At 48.2% G+C, this 9,176-nt stretch overlaps 1 pseudogene; it reads left to right on the plus strand.

The window, feature by feature from the left end:
- The first annotated feature begins 6,735 nt into the window (after positions 1-6,735).
- On the plus strand, positions 6,736-7,402 carry LOC129467817 (large ribosomal subunit protein eL15-like; annotated as a pseudogene).
- Positions 7,403-9,176: the final 1,774 nt, after the last annotated feature.

The following is a 9,176-nucleotide window of genomic DNA, read 5'->3' on the forward strand; positions in this document are numbered from 1 at the left end:
TCTACAAGAAGTAGAAAAAATTAGCCTGGCACAGTGGTGCACACTGTCCTCCCAGCTATTTGGGAGGCTGAGGTGGGAGGATCGTTTGAGCCTGGGAGGCAGAGGTTTCAGTGAGCGAAGATTGCGCCACTGTACTCCAGCCTGGGAGACAGAGTGAGACCTTGTCTCAAAAACAGTAATAATACTACTCATAACAATATCATGGGTTTTGCTGGAAAGAACAGGTGAGCCAGGGTAGGCAGACTTAGCATTGGCCATTTTGAATAATTTCGGCTGACTCTGGGCTATAGGGGCAGTCCCTAGCTGTCTGGTTCCTGGTCCTGGGGTGATTTGGAACAGGGGGATAGTGTCCTGGAGGGCAGGAGGTTGAAAAAAAGACTCAGGATTGGTTGGTTTGCATATCAAAGGCTTGCTCAGAAGGGAAGTGGTTTGCTATCTGTAGGAATTACCTAACCCTGGGAGGGGCACTCCCTCCCCGGATACTCAAGACCTCCACAATTCCCAAGCATCATCAAAGACAGAAAATTAAAAACATGATTTCTACATCTTTTCTCCCTCCTCTCTTTTATTCCTTCCCCTCTCCTCTTCTCTGTTCTCCCTTCTCATTCTCTCCCCCTTTCCGCCTCCCCAAGGCCTGGGAAGAACTCATCGCAAAGGTTCAGGTAAGCAGTAATAAAAGCCTAGGTTGAGTGGGTGACAAGAAGCCAAGAGAGGAACAGGCAGCGTCACGAACTACTTGGGAGGTAGAACGCTCATTTTCAGTGACTGGATGTGGCTCCGACAGCCCTGCTCAGCTCTGCCTGCTGGCCCGAGCTCCGCACCACCACTTCTGGGAAAGCCGCCCCTTCCTTGCTCCAATGGTGGCGGCTGCTGTGTCCTCACCCTGCCACTATCCCGTGGGTTGGTTGTTTTGCCCAGGCCTGGAATTACCCAAATCCCCTTAAATACACGGCTGCAAATGAGGACCCTGGAAAAAAAGGCAGTAATTGTGACAGTAACTCACGGGGCCAAGCCTGACACGTCTCTAATTGCCTGCTAAAATTGTCGCTGTCTCCTAAAGTGCAAATTATCACCCGAAATGACAAGAATAATGAATGAGTAACTCTGATGTAATGCAACAATTAGTCCTCAAAGACACTGTCTAATATGGTAATTCAGAACACCCACTCCTTGTTATTAAGTGCCTGATAATTATTTAATTATCTATCTGCCAGCATGATTTACTTGGTTTATTTAGCTGCAGATGTGGGCAGGAGCGTTCGGGTTTAAGGTCAGAGTGAGCTGGCCCCTCCGCTGGCTGCCACATCGGTTTGCTTGGGTGCTGGAGGCTGCCGCCCGTCTGACTTCCCTAATTGGCTTTGGCAGTCCTGACCCAAAGTCGGAAAATTGCCTCTTCTCCACCCCCGGCTCCAGTCCAGGGTCACTCAGGGGCTGAGGGTCTTAAAGACCAGGACTGAGAGTGCCTGCCTTCCCCTGCCCCTTCAGACCCTCGGACAGGTGATCAGAATATTTGGGGGCAGTAGTTGCCCCCACTGAGCTTGATACGAGTGTTTACTGTGCTGGGCACGGCGCCAAGTCCTACACAAGGGTTAGCTCGTTTAATCTTCACAATAGTGCCAGGAGGTAGAGACAACTGGTGTCGGCATGTGACAGAGGAGGAAACTGCGACTTGGAGAAGTGAGGTCATTCGCCCAAGGTCCCACGGTGAACGAATGGTGGGCCGGGACGAGCCTCCCTGTCCCCAGAGCCACTCTACTCTCCTGGGCCCTGACAGTTGCAATGTGAGGCTGGCCCCAAAGCTGTGAGTCACAGCTCATCCCAGGCCAGTGCATGCCCAGAAGGGTCTGGGCAGGGACTCAGGAGGATCAGCGTCCTGCTCTCCAAATCATAAAATCACTGATAGGGAAAGCAGAAAGAGTGGATCTAATCTCTGTTAGCTCAAGAAATTAACCGAGAGCCAAGGAGTAGAAGGTATTAAAGAAAGACAGACGGGATCTACAGAAAGCGCCGCTTGCTAGCTGAATGCACTTGGGCAAGTTCCTTACCCTCTCAAAGCCTCGGTTTCCTCATCTGTAAAGTGGGGATGGTCAGAATTTGCCTATGATCACCTGTTGAAAGTACCCTCATCATCAGATGCTCTCCACCTTGCACCCTGTTGGGTTTCCTTTACTAAATGTACCTGACTCTCCGATTATCTTGTTCATTTATTTACTTATCCCCCCTCCTACCTGCCCCCACCCCCACCCCCACACACACATAGAACATAAACTCCAAGGGAGCAAGGACCCTGTCTGTTTTATTCCTTCTTCATATTCCCCGCATTGAGCACAATGCTTGGCACATCATAATCTCAATAATCTCAATAAATATCTGTAGAATGAATGAACAAATGAAAGAATAATCAGAAGCCAGGTGGGGTCCCCAGCCAGCTACCCCCTTGCCCAAGTGACTCCCCAGCATCTCTGTGCACACAGCTCCCTACTCCCCATCTGTCCTGGTCATTAATGCTGATGATGCCTTACCTTCATGCCCGTACATTTTCACCACGCCAAAGGCCATGATGACCACTCCAGCCACAGCTGTAACTTCCTTGCTCTGGTGCCTCAGCTGACCTAAGACTCCAAGCTTACACCAGCTTCCTCATTCCACATTTCTGAGGGATAAGTCTGATTGTCCAGGCCACCTGGAGCAGATGATCTTGGCATCCCACACACCCACATTTCCATAATGCTCCCCACTTCCAAGCACATCTGCCCAATCTCTATCTTCCAGCACATGACTCTGTCTGCTGCTGGAGCTCTCTGTGGCTACACACAGGCCACGCTGAGAATTAAACTCCCCGGGAGTCACCTTCAGTAAGGGCTGCCAGGAGTTGGTGGGTAAATAGCCCAGCTCTCTCATCCCTCAAATTGAGACCACATAGAAGTGTGAATTCTAGATTGCTTCCCCCATTTTCCCAGTAGGATAAAGCTCCGTCTCTCACGTAGTAGATGCCATTGGTGCCCCACTCAGATCCCCTTTGAAAGGTCAATGCATCCAACCTCCTTGATTGTACATTAAATGTACATTAAACTGGTGTTGTACATTAAATGTATATTAAACTGGTAATGTACATTGGTAAGTCCAGCCCCCTGCTGTGGTGAATGTTTGCTGCTAACACAGCAGCACCCCACAGCTAACATTGCCCTCCACCAACAGGAGTTGCCTTACTTGGAAATCCTGGGGAGGGTACACTCTCCCCTCTGCACCAGTTGGCTACATTGGTGTCATGTAGCCAATAATTGACTAATACAAGGGTACAAAAGGCCAGCCTCTTTACTCCAAGGCAGGACAACTCTAGGGTACAAGTCACACTCCAGAGTTCCTCATGGGACCAACTGGAAGCGCAAGACGTTACCTGAAACCATGTCTTTTTCTAGCTCGGAAAAGGCACGGCCAAATCTCTCTTGCTCACTGCTGCATCTCCCGCACATAGCACAGTATTTGTTGAGTTAGTAAATGAGTGCAAATGAGTTCATTCATTCATTCATTCAATTCATTGATATGGGTGAATGAATGCATATACATGTATAAACAGATGTATGTACATATGCACATCAATGAATACATTCAAGCCATGGTAATTCCCAAAGCAGGACCTAAGCACCTATTTTCTAAATTATTAGCATGTGCATTTAAGTGGCCAACAATCAGCAAAAAGGGAGGTCCGGGCTGGAAGTCAGACGGACGACCTCAGTTTTCATCCTTGACTCATGGGTGACTTTGGTTTTTACATCTGTTAAATCAGAAAAGCACATCTATTTTTCTCCATGTTTTTTTCCCAACTTAAACACTGTATAAGTTTATGTTGTGTGTGTGTGTGTGTGTTTTAAACTTTTTAATTTTGATATCATTTTAGACTCCCAGAAAAATTTTAAAATACTGTTTCTGGCCCGGTGCAGTGGCTCATGCCTGTAATCCCAGCACTTTGGGAGGCTGAGGTCCGCAGATCGCTTGAGCCCAGTTCAAGACCAGCCTGGGCAACATAGCGAAACCGTCTCTACAAAAATATAAAAATTAGCCGGGCACAGTGGCATGCACCTGTAGTTGCAGCTACTTGGGAGGCCAAGGCAGGATAATTGCTTGAGCCCAGGAAACAGAGGTTGCAGTGGGCCGAGACCGTGCCACCGCACTCCAGTCTGGGTGACAGGAGTGAAACCCTTTCTTAAAAAAACGAAAATAAAAACAGAGCGATTTCATCTGCCTTTCCCCCAGCTTGCCCTAATGTTCGTGGTTTGTGATGTTGAAATCCTCCGTTTAAGTGTCTGGTGATGATTTTAAGGAGGGAGAGGCGAACAAAGCCGTAGAAAGGAAGTCAGTTTCAGAAAACACAGGATGAAAATTCACCTGGCTTAGCAGCCTTCAAAAATGAGGCGGCGGCAGGCAGACAACATTCCTGCCCCTCTCTGTCTCTCTCCATGCGTGGTGCATCTGCGGTTTTCTTTTATTTGTGGTCTATCACCTCCTATGCCACGGCAAACAAGAGACTTTATAAATATTTCAAACACTAATAATTTGTGCTGTCCCTACTTAGACTTTTAAATGAATCTAAGAGCATTTCTCTTTGAGGAACCTGCCAAACTGCAGGCGGGTGAAAGAAATACCACCGCCCCCTGTCTGAGCTGGGTACTTGATGTAGACATGGGACCAGAGGCTATGACTGCGGGTGTGGGATGCCTCTGCCTCTCCCACGCACCTCCCTTATCCCAGCATCTGCTCTGGTGAAGCTCTACCTAGCAGGACAATGGCCAACCTCATCTCTGCATCCACAGGGTGGGGAGATTCTCTCTGCTCCCACAGATGGAGAAATCGAGGGCTACTAATTTCATGGTTGCTGTTTTAAGAACTCTGGATTTTTTTTTTTTTAGATGGTGTCTCGCTCTGTCGCCAGGCTGGAGTGCAGTGGCACGATCTCAGCTCAGTGCAACCTCCGCCTCCCGGGTTCAAGCGATTCTCCTTCCTCAGCCTCCTGAGTAGCTGGGACTACAGGCGTGCACCACCACACCTAGCTGATTTTTGTATTTTTAGTAGAGACGGGATTTCACCATGTTGGCCAGGATGGTCTCAATCTCTTGACCTCGTGATCTGCCCACCTCAGCCTCTTAAAGTGCTAGGATGACAGGCGTGATTGGCCCAGCTTTGGCTTTTAAGTCAGACATTCTTGGTTTAAATCCCAGCTCATTCACTGTGTCGCCTTGCGCAAGTCACCTCTGTGAATCTTTGTTTCCTTATCCATGAAGTAAATATTCTCATGATTAAATGGAATAGTGTGTATAAAGTGTGCAAGGCCTAACATAGGCCATGAGCTCAATGCACAGTAGCTAGTATTTTCCCTTTGACTATTTCCTAGTCATTTATAATGGCTCAGACATAATAGAAGTTAATTTATTATTCACATAAACTACCCAATGAAGCTCCAGCTTTGAAGCCATGGAAGATACTCCATAAATTTGTTCCTACCCAACGCCCAGCAAGCAAGGAGGAGGAGGACACGGAGCATCGTCCAGGAGAGGTTCCTTCTGTCCCTCACAAAGCTCACAGTCTAGGGAGAGAAGAACTATGGAAAAAACAACCCATAATATGCAAGGTGGATCCTCAAGAGAGCAGGCGCCAAAAACACTTTGAGAGAATAGAGAAGGGGAAGTTGTTCTGAAAAGCAGAGAATATCCTGGCTCGCCCTGTCTGAAACCCTTCAATGGAGAATGGTGTCTCATTATTCTTAGGCAAGATAATGATTTCCTTCTACAACCTTCAAGGACTATGTGGTCTAGTCCCTGCCAACCTCTCCAGCATGGCAGTCCTGACACTCCAGGCTTTTTTTTTTTTTTGACATGGAGTCTCACTGCACCCAGGCTGGAGTGCAGTGGCGTGATCTCGGCTCACTGCAACCTCTGCCTCCCAAGTTCAAGCAATTCTCCTTCCTCAGCCTCCTGAGTAGCTGGGATTACAGGCATGAACCACCACACCCAGCTAATTTTTGTATATTTAGTAGACACGGAGTTTCACCATGTTGGCCAGGCTGGTCTCAAACTCCTGACCTCGTGATCCACCCACCTCCGTCTCTCAAAGTGCTGGGATTACAGCCGTGAGACACTGTGCCCAGCCAGCTTCTTTTTATTCAGTTAGTCAACCATATAATTTACCTTCCAAACCAGGCCACTTTGGAGAAAGGAAGAGAATGCTATTAATCAATAAGCCAGGACAATAGGGACTGCCTGGGGTAGACCAAGATGGGCAGTCACCGTACACCATCATTCCTGCCACAGAACCTTTGCACATGCTTCCCTCCCTACTCCACACTCACCTGGCTAACTGGAGCTGAAGCTTCAGCATCCCTTCTTTAGGGAAGCCTTTTCCAATACACTAATTTAGTCAGATCCCTTGTTAAGCATTCTGCTAGAACTTGTTTCATTAGGGGCACTAATTTAGATTTCTAAATACATACTCAATTGTGTCTGTATTTGATTAACTCTCTGTTTTGAACAGGATATAAACTCCATGAGGTTAGAAACTGTCTCTCTTTTTGTTCACTCTTTATCCCCTACATCTGGCACATAGTAAGCATTCCACAAATGCGGCATTGGAATGCATGAATAATTGCTGACCTCCCCCTGGAGAGCTCAAAATAGAAACCTTCTGATGTGAGAGGACATTTCAATGTGGTCTAGAAGAATAAGTAAAGAATGGGACTCCGATCTGGCGGCAGCCATCAGGTAAGCCAAGATGGGTGCATACAAGTACATCCAGGAGCTATGGAGAAAGAAGCAGTCTGATGTCATGTGCTTTCTTCTGAGGGTCCACTGCTGGCAGTACCGCCAGCTCTCTGCTCTCCACAGGGCTCCCCGCCCCACCCGGCCTGATAAAGTGCGCCGACTGGGCTACAAGGCCAAGCAAGTTTACGTTATATATAGGATTCATGTTCCCGTGGTGGCCGAAAACGCCCAGTTCCTAAGGGTGCAACTTACGGCAAGCCTGTCCATCATGGTGTTAACCAGCTAAAGTTTGCTCGAAGGCTTCAGTCTGTTGCAGAGGAGCGAGCTGGACGCCACTGTGGGGCTCTGAGAGTCCTGAATTCTTACTGGGTTGGTGAAGATTCCACATACAAATTTTTTGAGGTTATCCTCATTGATCCATTCCATAAATCAGAAGAAATCCTGATGCCCAGTGGATCACCAAACCAGTCCACAAGCACAGGGAGATGCATGGGCTGACATCTGCAGACCAAAAGAGCCGTGGCCTTGGAAAGGGCCGTAAGTTCCATCACACTATTGGTGGTTCTCGCCAGGCAGCTTGGAGAAGGCGCAATACTCTCCAGCTCCACCGTTACCGCTAATATAAGTAAAGTTTGTAAAATTCATACCTAATAAACTGAATGGGACTCCATGGAGAAGCAGATGAACAGCTTTCAAGGTGGTGGGAATTGCAGTGAGCAAAAGGAAATGTTGGGCCACAGCAAAAGCAGTCATAGAATGGCCTGGAGTTGAATAACTGGAACACCAAAGAGTGGGAGTGAGCTGAAGGGGGCAGGTCAGGTTGGAGAAGCCTTGAGTGCCGAGCGAAGGCCTGACTCTCAACAAGCAACAGGGAGCCATGGAGGACACTTACCATTGGGTGCCTTTGAGGGCCATGGTGCTGGAGGCAGAATACAATCCCCACCTCCTCCAAGTAAACCTAGAGTCTGCTGGCAACAGCAGCTTGTTAAGCTTTTCTTACTTAGAGCACAAGTCTATTTTTTATTTTTCTTTCTAATTTTTTAGAGATGAGGTCTCGCTCTATCACCCAGGCTGGAGTGCAGTGGTACGACCATAGCTCATTGCAGCCTCAAATTCCTGAGCCCAAATGATCCTCTTGTTTTTGCCTTTTGAGTAGCTGAGACTACAGACGTGCACCACCATCCCTGGTTAATTTTTGAAATATTTTTGTAGAGATGGGATCTCACGACATTGCCCAAGCTGATCTAGAACTTGTGACCTCAAGCAACCCTTTTACTTCAGCCTCCCAAAGTGCTGAGATGACAGGCATGAACCACTGCATTCAGCCACAGATCTATTTTTAATGGAGGCTGGGCGTGGGGGTGAGCACAGCCACATCTGAGGCACTTCTGTTCCCTGAAGGGTAGTTTGAGAACCACAAACACAAACATGGCTATTTTTTAAAGCTGTATCCAGGGCTTTCCCCATCAGCTGTGGCATACAGAAAGCAGTTGATGTACTAAGGTCACCCAGCCAGGAATCAAGCCCTGATCCTCAGTCCTGTGTCCTCCCATTTTGCTGCTCTGCCTCCTGAGTAGGGCCTGGGAGAGGACACCAGTGGCCCTTCAGAGGGGGTCTTATCTAGCTCTGGAATCAGACAGAGCTATACCTGTCCCGAGTGATGGGCAGCTTTCACCATTCCCATGCACGCCAAGGGAGGGGGCAGAGCAATTGTCCTTGATGACCTGGTGTCCCCCCAAAAAAATCACACCTCCCATTCCCAGAGCATTTCCTGTGATCCTTATTCCATCTGAAACCCACATCAACTCTTGGAACTGGTCATCATTCTCCTCTTTTATTTTAACGGTAAGGGAACTGAGGCTCAGAGAGGTTCGGTAACTTGCTCAAGGTCACACAGCTTGTGAGTGGCTCAATTCAGATTTGAACACAGATCTGACTCCAGAACTTTTTAACCCTGCACTTACCATTGCCAAGAGAAAAATAAAGAGTGTCCTGGGGAGAGTTTCCCTTTCTCTGTGGAGACTTATAAGAAAAAAGGCAGGCATCTTCCAGTCTGAGATGAGCTGAAGAGGGTCCCACCAGACTCAGTGGAAGGACACGATGACTCCAATGGGCCTGCCATCCCTCAGATTCTATTTGCAGGGCTGTCCCTGTCAGGACAGATGAAGCATCATCCAGTTAGGCATGCTGTCCACTTGGCTGTCAGCACAGCATTATTTATAATGCCTAAGCCATAGCCAGGCTGTGATGAAGAATTCAGCCCTGGCTCCTCGGCAGGGAATGCAGTTGACTTTGGAACCAGCTGTCCTGGCAGGCCCAGTACAGCAAATGTGGCTTAGATGTGAGCCCCAGTCTGAGGACTTAGGGTCAGCCACAACTCCTGCCACAGGCAGTCTGGCACCCAGAGAGATGGTGGTGGCCAAA

This window comes from Symphalangus syndactylus, chromosome 18, assembly GCF_028878055.3.
Source record: "Symphalangus syndactylus isolate Jambi chromosome 18, NHGRI_mSymSyn1-v2.1_pri, whole genome shotgun sequence".
NCBI lineage: Eukaryota > Metazoa > Chordata > Mammalia > Primates > Hylobatidae > Symphalangus > Symphalangus syndactylus.